The following is a 14871-nucleotide window of genomic DNA, read 5'->3' as shown; positions in this document are numbered from 1 at the left end:
TAGAGATAGGGTAGATAGTCATGACTCTTTTCACAGGATGGGAATGTCAAATTCTAAAATGTATAACTTTAAGATGAGAGGGGAAAGTTTCAAGAAGATTTATGAAGAAAGGTACAGGCCATGTGCAGGCAGATGGGATGAGTTTAAAGTGGCATCATAGTCAGCACAGACATGATGGGGAAAGGACCTGTTCCTCTGTTGTGTTCTAATCCCATGATTGATTCTGTCTATTTTGTATATTCTAACAGCATTCGAGTTGCATCATTGTTCAAGAAATCCGAAATTTGCCTATGTCCTATCACCTCTGACTGTGTGGCTAAGTACAGCTCCAACACCATATACAAGTTCGCTGATGACACCACTGTTGTGGGCTGTATCAAAGGTGGAGATGAATCAGCATACAGGAGGGAGATTGAAAATTCGGCTGAGCGGTGTAGTAACGACAACCTCTCACTCAGTGTCAATAAGACCACAAGGAACTGATTGTAGACTTCAAGAGGGGGAAACCAGAGGTCCTTGAGCCAGTATTCATCGGAGAGGGAGAGTGTCTGTATCATTAAATTCCTGGGTGTCACTATCTCAGAGGACCTGTCCTGGACCCATCGTATAAATATGGTTGCAAAGAAAGCACAGCAGCGCCTCTACTTCCACAGAAGTCTGCATAGATTTGGCATGTCATCAAAAACCTTGGCAAACTTCTACAGATTTGTGGTGAAAAGTATACTGACTGGTTGCATTACGGCCTGATGTAGGGACACCAATGCCTTTAAGTGGAAAATCCTACAAAAGGTAGTGGATTTGGCCCAGTACATCACAAGTGAAGCCCTCCCAACCATTGAGCACATCTACATGAAATGTTGCCGTAGAAAAGCAGCATCCATCGTCAAAGATCATCACCACCCAGGCCATGCTCTTTTCTCCCTGCTGCCATCAGGTAGAAGGTGCAGGTGCTGTAGGACTTGCAGTACCAGGTTCAAGAACAATTATTGCCCCTCAACGATCGGCTCTTGTAAAAAAGGGGATAGCTACACTCACTCTATTTCCTGTGTTCCCACAACCAATGGGCTCACTTTAAGGACTCTTTGTCTTGTTTCATGCTTTCGTTACTTATTGCTTATATTTGCAGTTGCAGTTTGTTTTTCATTGATCTTGTTTGCAGTTACTGTCCTATAAATTTGTTAAGTGTGCCTGCAGGTAAAAGAATCTCGGGGTTGTATGTGGTGACATGTACGTACTCTGAAAACAAATTTTACTTTGAATTTTGAAGATGAAAATAGAGCAATAACTCTGTGAATGCTGGACACATTACAAAATCTTAAGCTGTTTTGAACTGATGCTGAAAGCCATACTTCAAAATGAAACTCATATTAAACCAACAATAACAGGTGCTTCAAGCCACAGTACCCATTCCTAGCCAATCCTTCCTGAACACCTCGGAGTGCTTTAGAATGAATTGCCCTCAGATTTTCTTTCTAGTTAAGTCAATGATTAGAGATTGGCCAGTGATAACCACAGAAACTGCTGGACGAAAGGTGGTTGAGGGCTGGCTTGTGGTTCTTCACACTGATAGTGGAGGCATTCTGGACAACTCTCATCCCAATGAAAAGCAATGACAGGGGCCAATAAACTTGGTGAAAAAAATCTAAATTGGTTTAAAATCATTATACCGGCAGAAAGTATGGTGTTCAATCTGGACTGAACTGAAGATATGTGTTATAAGTGAATCTTGGCTTATTGATGTTCCTATGTGTGCAAACTGCTGTCAGTTTTTGTGGTGAACTTTGGAAACAGTAGTTAAGAAACAGATGTGACATTTACAGGAAAACCTTACCGATTCTACAAGTAGAGTATCAGAATTTCCAGATTTATAAAAGGGAATACAGTGTGAAAACTTATGACTACACACATACTTGTGTGTGTGAACATTTCAGACAAAAGGATGGCACTGTAACGTCTTGCATCTTATCTCTTCAAGACTCAGCTTGATAAAAGGGCTTTAAACTGTGAGTGTCACTAGAAGACCAGAGCTAAGTGTACATCTTTGGAGCCACACATAAGAAGTTGCAAAAACTCAGCGGCAAGAGAAAATCTGCAGATGCTGGAAATCCAAGCAACAGACACAAAATGTTGGAGGAACTCAGCAGGCTAGCCAACATCTATAGAAAAAAGCTCAGTTGACGTTTTTGAAGGGTTTTGGCTTGCAACGTCAACTGCACTTTTTTCTATAGATGCTGTCTGGCTTGCTGAGTTCCTCCAGCATTCTGTGTCTGTTGCAAAAACTCAGCAGGTTAGGCAGCATCTATTGGGAGAAATAGACAGATGACGTTTCGGGTCGAGACCCTTCGTCTACTTTCTATTTCCCTCTACAGATGCTGACTTACTGAGTTCCTCCATCTTTTTGTATGTTGCTCCAGATTCCAGCATCTGCATTCTCTTGTGTCTCCATTTTGCTTATTCTTAGTTGGCCTTAAAAGCTGGTAATGTTTGGTACAAAAAAAGGATGAGAGGTGGAAACCTCAACATCAAATACCCAAATTTGCACATGGTGTTTCTGTGGCAGGATCTTTAATTTTGTTCAATTTCTTATATATTATTCCTCTTGTTCTCATGAGCCTGCCAACTCCTCAAACCTGCAGGTGAGAGAACTGAATAACCAATGAATTCTCTCATTGAATTCATTAATCTCGTTCTAGTGTAACTAAGTCAGTCCAGTGACAGGCATTGACCAACGTGCATCAACAGAAGCTTTTGAAATATTGCTGAGATAAACGTGAGGATTTTTTCCCCTGTTATAGATTAACTTGGTTACTCAACTTGCAATGTAACTGGGTCTATCCAGTTCTGTTTACAATGCAATTAAACTGGATTTGACTTTTGTCATGTGATTCTGTCTCCTATAACATAATTATAAATTCATACTTTGAGAACTATAATTCTGGTTTATAAACTCTGTCTGCTTTTTTTTGCTGAGGCATATTTTTCTAGGCAGTTTGCCCTGGCAGATTGGTTTCTGACAGCACTCTGAGGGAGGATTTTCAAACCAGTGCAATGCAAAGACCACCCAACTGTGTTAAGAAAGGCCTGCATGCTCACGGTATGCAGGGCTGAGATGTTCAAATGTCCTGTGAGCATCTTCCAAGGATTGAAATTGGTGTTTCAGAGAGTTCTGGAACAAGTCGGTGTTAAATAATGGAATATATGGAACGAGTGAACGTGTCAGCAAGGAGACGATTGCTCAGAACCCAAGCTGCATTTAGAAAATAGGGTCGGAAATCAAGGGTCTGAGGTACATTCCTTCTGCTTGAAAAGTGTCTGAACCTCTTCGGATTTCCATAATCAAAGCCTTTCTACAGAATTCACACTGTTTGCCACCATTGTTGCAGATTTCAACGGTGGTTAAAGCCAAATTGCAAAAAATACCACTTGTGTGTATCATTATTCTGTACTAAGGATCTTAGTAAGCAAGATTGCATTATATTTTGAAAGTTAGTACAATAGTGGAGGAGAAATTAACCTCCTTTAATTTGCTAGTGTATAAATATAAACAAAACTGTATACTTTTAAAAAGACAACAGAGGGAACAGGAAGTTTAACATTTATTTGTGGCACAGTTGGCAGCTAATAAAGCTGCTGCCTCGCAGCCTCAGAGTCCTGCACCCAATCCTAACCTTGGATGCTGTCTGTACACAGTTTGTACAGTTCGCATCGGTTCCATCCATATCCCAGAGGTGTGTGAATATGTAGGTTAACTGGTCACTGTAAGTTGCCCTTGGTGTGCAGGAGTTGATAAAAAAACGTTGGGAGAACAATTAGTGTGACTAAGTGTTTGATGGAGTCATGGTTGGAGGGCAGGTATCTTTTTGCTGGAAATCAAAAGTAGTATGAAAATATGCAATTTGTTTGCTTTATATATAGATATAAATTACAAAGGGAGTCATGTCAAGTCTTCTACAGCTCAGCTGAAAAATTGCTTCTGATTAGAAGATGCAAAAGATGTTTACTAGAAAGGAAGGAAGAGCTTTTGTTGCATGGAGAATCCAGAGAAGTTGCAATTACCTTAGATAGAACAGAGAAACCTTCACAGTGTCATTTAAAACAATGAAGATGTTTGATGGAAATAGGTAGCGATGAACATAGAGAGTGGAAAAAGGACCTTGAAAGACTTAAGATGACTATTTTTTCCTAGCAGATTTTTATGATCTGGTATGTCCTACTTGAAAAGATGCTGGAGTAGACTTAATAGCAACTTTCAAAAGGAAACTGGACATATACTTGAATTAAAAAGGACACTTCAGGCTGTTGGGAAAAATCAGAAAGTAGGATTCATTAAAAAGTTTACGAGAGTGAGTTCAATAGGAAAGCTCTTTCAGCAAGTTGGAACGGGCAAGAGCTGTAGTGTGTGTAACACTACAGCTCCAGCGACATGGGTTTAATTCCGTTGCTTTCTGTAAGGAGTTTGTATGTTCTCCCTGTGACTGTGTGGGTTTCCTCTGGGTGTCCCAGTTTCTTCCCCCTTTCCAACATTGTAGGGGTTAGTAGGTTAGTTGGTTACATGGATGTAATGGGTTGATTGGGATGGGAAGGACATGTTACTGGGCTATATCTCTAAATAAAATAAAAAGATGGGCTGTGTTAGGGAGTATTCTGGAGTTACTGTATGTGAATATAGCAGATATTAATTCGAGCAAGAACCAACCTTCAGTTCTTATTGTAAGCTGCAAACAGTAAATTGAATTTAAAAACACACTAAGAGATTTGGTTTGCAAAATAATGACCATAAGATGTTTGCATATACATAAATTCTGTTGAATCTCCTACAGTTACCATTGATCTTAAAGGTTTAAAATGTGATGTAGTTTTGAGTTTGGGAGACTATAGAGAGGGTCTCCAGAACAATGCCTGCTTCTTGTGATGAACAAAGACTTAGCTACACCAGCAAATTCAGTGTCTCTCCAGTGACTTTGATCACAGTCACAACAGGCTGAATAATCTTTCTGTGCTGCAACATTTTCTTTATAGAACAAGTATAAAAATAGATTTTTTTGGAAATATCTAATTAAATCAATTACAATTTTAAACTGCATAAGTGGAGAGTAAAAAAAGAGATGGTTATTTCAGTGCTGATTCTAAATGCCGTTCTCTGTTAGTCAGATCTGCACTGCAAGAGAAACTGTGTCTGGTGCAAGCCAGCTCTTTGCAATCCAATCACAAAAGACAGCAAGGGGCCAGATTGAAATGGCCTTAATATTTTCACCTCAGTGCCTGTTCCAGGAGCATCAGGAAGATTTGAAGGGTATCACCTGGATCTTGTATTTAGTGAATTCACTGGGTTTCTTCGTGCAGCATTTAGGACCATTGACATGAGGAGATGGAAGGTCAATGGATCAGATCCAGACTTTTTGATAACCCTTGTGATTCTCTGACCCTGTTGGACGTATAGTGTTTATAATAGATCAACCAGCATGTAGTTTTATTCTGCTTGATCCCTACTGATAATAAAAAATTAGCACTTATTATTTTGCTTATTCTTTTCACCTGAAGGCATGGCTCCCTCTCTGGGGTTTAACGATATTAGCAGCAATTATAGTCTTCTTCCTTTCTCAAGTGACAGACTGATCTTTCAGCCTGGTTTTTTTCTGCCTGAAAGAAGCCCACAACATAAGTTATTTGTGAAGGCAGTATACCCATGGAAAAATTGCAGGGAACCTGTAAACATCGGACAGGAGCTTCCAGCAAGGCCTGCAGCCTTGGCCCCAGCCTCTCCATCAACCACCATCTCGAATTTAGAATTGTTACTCAATAACAGTACTCTTGCCTATAAGATAGAAAAACATCTCACTCTAAGAACCTGAACCCATATTCTGGCTCTGGGCTGTCAGACTTGTCATCTTTTGAGTGAGCATTTAAGGTGTGGTTTGCCTCTCTTCTTCTATGGACACAGAAGATTCCATGTTGCTATTTGTAAAGGGCGTGTAACTTGATCAAATCTCTCAGCAACCAAAACAAACAGCTACCTAGTTGAATGCCTTGCCGTTGTCTGGGGAACTTGTTGTCTGGAAATTGATTGCTGTGTTAAAAGAGTGATCATAATTTTTTCCAGATATAATTAGCTGTCAAACACCCTGGGACATTGTGAAATGCAAGTTTCTTTTGCAGTTGCATGATGATTTGAGAGATGAAACCACATCCAGACTATTCAGTAGCCCAGGTGCTCCAACAGGTTCTCCCAAACAGTACTACAGATACTGTTCGACTCCTTAAGTCCATTTATTAGACTATTTATTAAAGGAGCCAAATGCACTTCAAAGAAACGTTTCCAAAGGTGATCTGTGCTAATATTCTCATTTTTTCCATCCTCAGGGAGGTCCCACTTTGACCCTGGCAAAGTCAACTGCAGTGTTTATTGATACCAGCTTACCACAGTCTATGAGTAGATAGATAAAAATGGGTTGCGACTTTTATTTTTGGTAGGTCTTTCATGATGATGATCCTGAGACTGAAGATCATCCTAAATCCAGTACAAACAGTAACAAGGCTGGTGAAATGTAGGGGCAATATGAGGAATCCAGAGAACCAGACTACATCAATCACCATGGAGGGATCAAAGCTGAAGTTCATCTCTATGTTCAAAGGATGGCTGTATGATGTTTACACTTCATACTGAGAGAATTATGGAACTGTTGAAGCACAGTAGGAGGCTACTCAGCCCATCAATTCTGTACTGGCTGCTAATACAGAAATATCCCCATTCCATTCTCCTTTCTCCAGATTATTTTCTGAAGTATCTAAACAATTCACTACAATGGTACCAATTGATTCTCGTATCACCATTTGTCCAAGCAGTGGGTTTCAGAACAAAACTTTAAAAAACACTCAGCAGGTCAGGCAGAATTGTGGAGTTAATGTTTCAGGTTGAAGCTTTTCATCAAAGCTGGGAAAACATTAAAAAACAAGTTAGCTTTAAGTTGCTGATAGAATGGGGGTTGGAGGGATCAAAGAGAATGCCTGAACAAAGGATCTGTTTCTCTTTCCTTGGATAATATGTAACCTGAATATTTCCAATCTTTTCTGTTTCAGATTTCGTTTTACAGTAACTTGCAGATCCTGCCTGTTTGAGGATAAATGTAAGAGGCTGTGAGTAGGAATAAAAGGATCCTTTTCTGGCTCCCTGCCAGTGAGTAGTGGTGCTCCACAGGGGTCGGTGTTGGGACCGCTTCTTTTTATGCTGCATATCAATGATTTAGATGATGGAATAGATGGCTTTGTTTCCAAGTTTGCAGATAATATGAAGATTGATGGAGGGGCAGGTAGTGTTGAGGAAACAGGAAAGCTGCAGAAGCACTTAGAATAGGAGAATGGACAAGAAAGTGGCAACTGAAATACAATGTTGGAAAATGCATGGTCATGCACATTGGTAGAAGAAATAACTGTGCAGACTGTTTTCTAAACGAGGAGAAAACCAAAAATCTGAGATGCAAAGGGACTTGGGAGTCCTTGTGCAGAACACCCTAAAGGTTAACATGCAGGTAGAGTTGGTGGTGAGGAAGGCAAATGCAATGAAACAATCATTTCAGGAGAGCTTGAATATAAGAGCAAGGATGTGATGCTGAGGCTTTATAAGGCACTGGTGAGGCCTCACCTTGAGTACTGGGAACAGTTTTGAGCTCCTCATCTAAGAAAAGATGTACTGGCATTGGAGAGGGTTCAGAGGTGGTTCACAAGGATGATTCTGGGAATCGTGCAGAGGATATGGAGAATCTGCAGAGAGATATAGATAGTTTAAGTGAGTGGGCAGGGGTCTGGCAGATGGAGTATAATGTTGGTAAATGCAAGGTCATCCACTTTGGAAGGAAAAATGGTAGATCAGATTATTATTTAAATGGTAAAAGATTGCAGCATGCTGCTGTGCAGAAGGACTTGGGAGTGCTTGTGCATGAATTGCAAAAGGTTGGTTTGCAGGTGCAGCAGGTTATCAAGAAGGGGAATGGAATTTTGGCCTTTATTACTAGAGGAATTGAAGTTAAGAGCAGGGAATTCACGCTGCAAATGTATAGGGTACTGCTGAGGCCACTTCGGGAGTACAACATGCAGTTCTGTTCTCCTTATTTGAGGAAGGATAAACTACCTTTGGAGGCGATGCAGAGAAAGTTCACCAGGTTGATTCCAGAGATGAGGGCGTTAGAAAATGAGGAGAGATTGAGTTGCCTGGGACTGTACTCGCTGAAGTTCAGAAGGATGAGAGGAGATCTTATACAAAAACATACAGAATTATGAAAGGGATTGATAAGATAGAGGCAGGAGAGTTGTTTCCACTGGTAGGTGAGACTAGAACTAGGGGACATAGCCTCAAGATTCAGGGGAGTAAATTTAGGACAGAGATGGGGAGGAACTGCTTTTCCCAAAGAGTGGTGAATCTGTGGAATTATCTGCCCTATGATGCAGTGGAGGATATCTCAGTAAATATATTTAAGACAAGGTTGGATAGATTTTTGCACAGTAGGGGAATTATGGGTTATGGGGAAAAGGCAGGTAGGTGGAGATGAGTCCATGATCAGATCAGCTATGATCTTATTGAATGGCAGAGCTGGCTCCCAATGGGCCAGATGGCCTACTCCTGCTCCTATTTCTTATGTTCTTAAGAAAGGGTTATCATACAAGGAACATTTGATAACTCTGGGTTTGTGCTCATTGGAATTTAGAAAGGTGAAGGGGAATCTCAATGAACCTTTCGAATGTTGAAAGACCTAGACAGAGTAGATGTGGAAAGGATGTTTCCCATGGTGGGGGAGTCTAGGACAAGAGGGCACAGCTTCAGGATAGAGATGCATCCATTTAAAACAGAGATGTGGAGAAATTTCTTTCAGAATCAGAATCAGAATCAGGTTTATTATCACTGGCATGTGTCGTGAAATTTGTTAACTTAACAGCAGCAGTTCAGTGCAATACATAATATAGAAGAGAAAAGTATATAAACAAATAAGTAAATCAATTACAGTACATGTATATTGAATAGATTAAAAATCGTGCAAAAAAACAGAAATAATTATATTTAAAAAGTGAGGTAGTGTTCGAGGATTCAATGTCCATTTAGGAATCAGATGGCAGAGGGGAAGAAGCTGTTCCTGAATCGCTGAGTGTGTGCCTTCAGGCTTCTGTACCTCCTACCTGATGGTAACAGTGAGAAAAGGACATGCACTGGGTGCTGGAAGTCCTTAATAATGGATGCTGCCTTTCTGAGACACTGGTCCTTGAAGATGTCCTAGGTACTTTTAGGCTAGTGCCCAAGATGGAGCCAACTAATTTTAGAACCCTCTGCTGCTTCTTTTGGTCCTGTGCAGTAGCCCCTCCATACCAGGCAGTGATGCAACCTGTCAGAATGCTCTCCACGGTACATCTATAGAAGATTTTGAGTGTTTTTGTTGACATACCAAATCTCTTCAAACTCCGAATGAAGTATAGTCGCTGTCTTGCCTTCTTTATAACTGCATCGATATTTTGGGACCAGGTTAGGCCCTCAAAGATCTTGACACCCAGGTATTTGAAACTGTTCACTCTCTCCACTTCTGACCCCTCTGTGAGGATTGGTATGTGTTCCTTTGTCTTACCCTTCCTGAAGTCCACAATCAGTTCTTTCATCTTACTGACATTGAGTGCCAGCTTGCTGCTGCGACACCACTCCACTAGTTGGTATATCTTGCTCCTGTTCGTCCTCTTGTCACCATCTGAGATTCTACCAACAATCATCAGCAAATTTACAGATGGTATTTGAGCTATGCCTAGCCACACAATCATGGGTGTAGAGAGAGCAGAGCAGTGGGCTAAGCACACATCCCTCAGGTGCGCCAGTGTTGATCGTCAACGAGGAGGAGATGTTATCACCAATCTGCACAGATTGTGGTCTTCCAGTTAGGAAGTCGAGGATCCAATTGCAGAGGAAGGTACAAAGGCCCAGGTTCTGTAACTTCCTAATCAGAATTGAGAAATGATGGTCTTAAATACTGAGCTATTGTCAATGAACAGCATCCTGACATGTTGTCCAGGTGGTCTAAAGCCATGTGAAAAGCCATTGAGATTGCATCTGCTGTTGACCTGTTGTGGCAATAGGCAAATTGCAATGGGTCCAGGTCCTTGCTGAGCCAGGAGTTCAGTCTAGTCATGACCAACTTCTCAAAGCATTTCATCACTGCCGATGTGAGTGCTACCGGGTGATAGTCATTAAGGCAGCTCACATTATTCTTCTTGGACACTGGTATAATTGTTGCCTTTTTGAAGCAAGTGAGAACTTCCGGCCATAGCAGTGAGTAGTTGAAAATGTCCTTGAATACTCCCGCCAGTTGGTTGGCACAGGTTTTCAGAGCCTTACCAGGTACTCCATTGGGACCTTCCGCCTTGCAAGGATTCACTCTCTTTAAAGACAGCCTAACATCAGCCTCCAAGACAGAGATCACAGGATCATCAGGTGCAGCAGGGATCTTCACAGCTATAGTTATATTTTCCCTTTCAAAGCAGGCATTGAAGGCGTTGAGTTCATCTGGTAGTGAAGCATTGCTGCCATTCTTGCTATTGGGTTTCACTTTGTAGGAAGTAACGTCTTGCAAACCCTGCCAGAGTTGTTGTATATCCGATGTCGCCTCCAACCTCGTTCGAAATTGTCTCTTTGCCCTTGAAATAGCTCTCCGCAAATCATACCTGGTTTTCTGATACAGGCCTGGGTTGCCAGACATGAATGCCATAAATCTAGGCTTCAGCAGATGAGGTACCTCCTGCTTCATTCATGGCTTTTGGTTTGGGAATGTACAGTAAGTCTTTGTAGGCACACACTTATCCACACAGGTTTTAATGAAGTGGGTAACAACTGTAGAATATTCATCCAGGTTCGAAGATGAATCCATGAGTACAGTCCAGTCCACAAATTCAAACCAGTTCTGTAAACACTTCTGTGCTTCCCTGGTCCATACCTCCTTGGTCCTCACAACTGGTGCTGCAGTCTTCAGTCTCTGCCTGTACTCAGGGAGTAGAAGTACAGCCAGGTGATCAGACTTCCTGAAGTGAGGGCATGGAATAGCATGGTAGGCATTCCTGTTGTGGTGTAACAATTGTCCAGTGTGTTGTTTCCTCTAGTATTGCAAGTTGATGGTAATTGCTTAGCGATTTTTTTTTTTAGACAGAGGGTGGTGAATTTGTGGAATTTATTACCACAGGCAGCTGTGGAGGCTAGGTTGTTGGGTGTATTTAAAGGCAGAGCTTGGTTGGTTCTTGATTGAACACGGAGGGGGGGGGGAAGGATCAGCCATGATTGAATGGCTGAGCAGATTAGATGGGCCAAATGGCCTAATTGTGCTCCTATGTCTTATGGTCTTTATTAAAAGGACCAATTGACCATAAGGAAAATACGCTTCTTCACTTTTCCTTTCCAAAACAGCTACAAACTTTTGTACCTCCATTCAATTTCCTCTCAGCCTCCTTTACTTCAAGCTTCTCCATTCTAACTGACCCATTTGATGTTCTCCAAATGTTTGGTGCTATCTGGACCTCTTCTCAGGTTATGCTCTTGCAGAGGAACTCCGTGTGACTTCCTTTTATTCAAAGTAATTGCATCAAAAATAATGTAACAGCAGAAAGAAACAAATTCAACTCCAGAATAAAGAACCCATGACACTTCTTTCTCTGTCTTTTCTTTTTAAATCTTTTTATTGAGTAAGTATACAAAAAAGGTAAGCCATATAAACATTAATACAATGTTAAAGTATAATAAAATTCCAAAAGATAACAATACCAAAAAGAAAATACTACAAACAATGTAATTTAAGCATAAGAAACCAAGATAACATAATAGTATACTAGATTTTATATATATCAATGGAAAAAAAGAAAAAAAAAACCCCCAAAAAAAAACCCACCGTGCAACTAACTAAAAGCAAAGCAAAGCAATGGGCTAACTTGAAACCAAACAGAGTTAAACTTAAAATCACGTCCTCAATCCCGACCTCCATTAAAACAGTGAAGAGAAAACAAGAAGGGTAAATATTACATTAAATGAAAATATCGAATAAAAGGTCCCCAAATCTGTTCAAATTTAAATGAAGAATCATAAAGGTTACTTCTAATTTTCTCCAGATTCAAACATAAAATCGTCTGAGAAAACCAAAAAAAGGTAGTTGGAGCATTAAGCTCTTTCCAATGTTGTAAAATACATCTTTTCGCCATTAAAGTAAGAAATGCAATCATTCTACGGGCTGAAGGGGAAAGATTACAAGAAATTTTAGGTAGTCCAAAGATAGCAGTAATAGGGTGAGGAGAGATATCTATATTTAATACCTTAGAAATAATATTGAAAATATCTCTCCAAAAAGTTTCCAAAGTAGGGCAAGACCAAAACATATGAGTTAAAGAGGCTATCTGCCCCGAACATCTATCACAGAAAGGATTAATATGCGAGTAAAAACGCGCTAACTTATCTTTGGACATATGTGCTCTATGAACCACTTTAAATTGAATTAGGGAATGTTTAGCACAAATAGAGGAAGTATTAACTAATTGTAAAATCTGCCCCCAATCATCCACAGAAATGGTAAGCCCCAATTCCTGTTCCCAATCTACCCTAATCTTATCAAATGGAGCTTTCCTAAGTTTCATAATAATATTATAAATCATAGCCGATGCACCTTTCTGACATGGATTAAGGTTAATTATCGAATCTAAAATATATATAGGAGGAAGCATTGGAAAGCATTACTTCCTTTCCGACACTTCTTTCTCTGTGAAAAGTGTCTAGGACTCCAGGAAGAGAGAAATACATTGACCACATTCCCCATCAAGACTATATGATCCTTACACCTTATAAAGTACCGTCATCTCTTTGATTGTATTAGTATTGATATATTCAAATTATATTGATAGTTTCAAAACTACAATAATGCCATAAACTACAATAATGAATACCTAAATTATTTGCGGTATATATATAATTAATTTTAACGCATGATACCCAATATTATCTCACCCTTCAGTATGAATAATTTTATTAAAAATCGCTATTCACTTATTCAACAAATTAATATTTTAGAAAGACTTAGTTTTCTACTACATAAGAAGAATAATAACCATTAGAATAATTTGAGAATTAATTACATTAAATAGAAAATAATCACAAAACAAGATACATAATGTGTGAATATGAATTGCTACCATGTCTGAAGGAAAAGCATCTGACTAATACGTGATAAAACGATGATTATAATTTAAACACCATTCCTAAAATAGTGAAAACTCAAAATGAGATTACAATCCTGATCTAGTCTCTTTATTATACCAAATATTTTAAGAATGTTTATGACCACAAAAATTGGAATTTCCCCCTTTTAAACTTTCCCAGCTCTTCATTGCCATTCCTGCTTCCTGATAATAACTTGTAGCTCTACTTACATGTCAATTTCACTAAAGATAATGGTTTGTGGGCAGGACACTGTTATTTAAATTACTACTTCAGATTACAAGTTGTTGGTGAAGTACAGATGTAGAATTGCAGGGGAGATTGAGATAGATTTGGAGACCAAAGCATGGTCAAGGACTATGGAGAGGAGAGAAAAGTTGAAACAGTAGCTTGCAGGAGTAGGAGGAAGGGCTAGGTAGGCTTGGATGGTCTTTCAGTGTAGTAATAGTAGATTTGAAAAGGAGGAGGAATATAACAGGAGAGTTCAGTTATTTGAAAGGATAGTTTCAACAACTAGATTTCCAAAATAGGTAGGAAATATTTATTTATTTTACTTTTACTTTATTGTCGCCAAACAATTGATACTAGAACGTACAATCATCACAGCGATATTTGATTATGCGCTTCCCGCTCCCTGGATTACAAATATTAAATATTAAAAATAGTAAAAATTAGTAAATATTAAAAAAATAAATTATATATCATAAATAGAGAATAGAAAATTTGAGAGTAAGGTAGTGCAAAAAAGCCGAGAGGCAGGTCCGGATATTTGGAGGGTACGGCCCAGATCTGGGTCAGGAAATTATCCTATTGCATAATGGACTTGACCTTACTTTAACTTCTGTTCATCCTAGTGAATATTCAACTCTAGGGTTTCTTGTATTACAATAATTAAGAGTATGAAACAGTTTATTGATCTTGCTTTTTTCTACACATAGTTAAGTCCAGCAATGTCCTTCGTGCTACAGGAGTATGGGGCCAATTGTATGTCAACACTAACCAATAGATACTTTGTATAAAGAATAAGTCCTGATCAGGAATGGATACTTAAAGTGAAGCATGTGTCCATTATAACTTACTGCAGATATTATGAAGCAACAAATCTGTGATATTTTGTTCTTGGTGTTTTGGGCTAGAGAATTGAATACAAAAGCAGAGTTGGAGAGGAAACAAATTCCTGTCACACATTTTAGAAGAAAAAGAAGCCTCACATACAATGGACTAGATTTATTGCATTTATTTTAAGAACAGAAGGAAACTCAGGGTAAAGAAAAGACATTGTGTTTATCAAACCAACGGTATCTAGAAATCATGGTGGGGAATTTGTTTGAAGTCCCCACATCCCACACCTTCACCACATTCTCAGGAAAGCAATGATGTAATGTTTATAAAGCGCTGGTGAGGCCTCACTTGGACTATTGTGAGCAGTTTTGGGCCCCTTATCTTAGAAAGGATGTGCTGTAACTGGAGAGGGTTCAAAAGAGATTCAGGAAAATGATTCCAGGTTTGAATGGCTTGTCCTATGAAGAGTGCTTGAAGCCTCTGGGCCTGTATTCACTGGAATTCAGAAGAATGAGCGGTGACCTCATTGAAACCTATCGAATGGTGAAAGGCCTTGATAGAGTGGATATGGAGAGGATATTTCCTGTGGTGGGAGG

At 39.6% G+C, this 14871-nt stretch overlaps 1 protein-coding gene across 4 annotated transcripts in view; it reads right to left on the bottom strand.

Annotated features, from left to right (window-relative positions):
- jcada (junctional cadherin 5 associated a) overlaps window positions 1–14871 on the bottom strand; it is a 200657-nt gene that overhangs the window by 107993 nt on the left and 77793 nt on the right. Inside the window, exon 1 of one of the 4 annotated variants that reach the window (XM_063044305.1) lies at window positions 7640–7668. The exons of the other annotated variants lie outside the window; for them this stretch is intronic. The gene's annotated coding sequence lies outside the window, so the exon portion shown is untranslated. Of the gene's footprint in view, window positions 1–7639; window positions 7669–14871 lie in introns of those variants that run through there. 4 annotated transcript variants of the gene reach the window in all.

This window comes from Mobula hypostoma, chromosome 3 (genome assembly GCF_963921235.1).
Source record: "Mobula hypostoma chromosome 3, sMobHyp1.1, whole genome shotgun sequence".
NCBI lineage: Eukaryota > Metazoa > Chordata > Chondrichthyes > Myliobatiformes > Myliobatidae > Mobula > Mobula hypostoma.
This window is presented reverse-complemented; position numbering and strand designations above follow the sequence as displayed.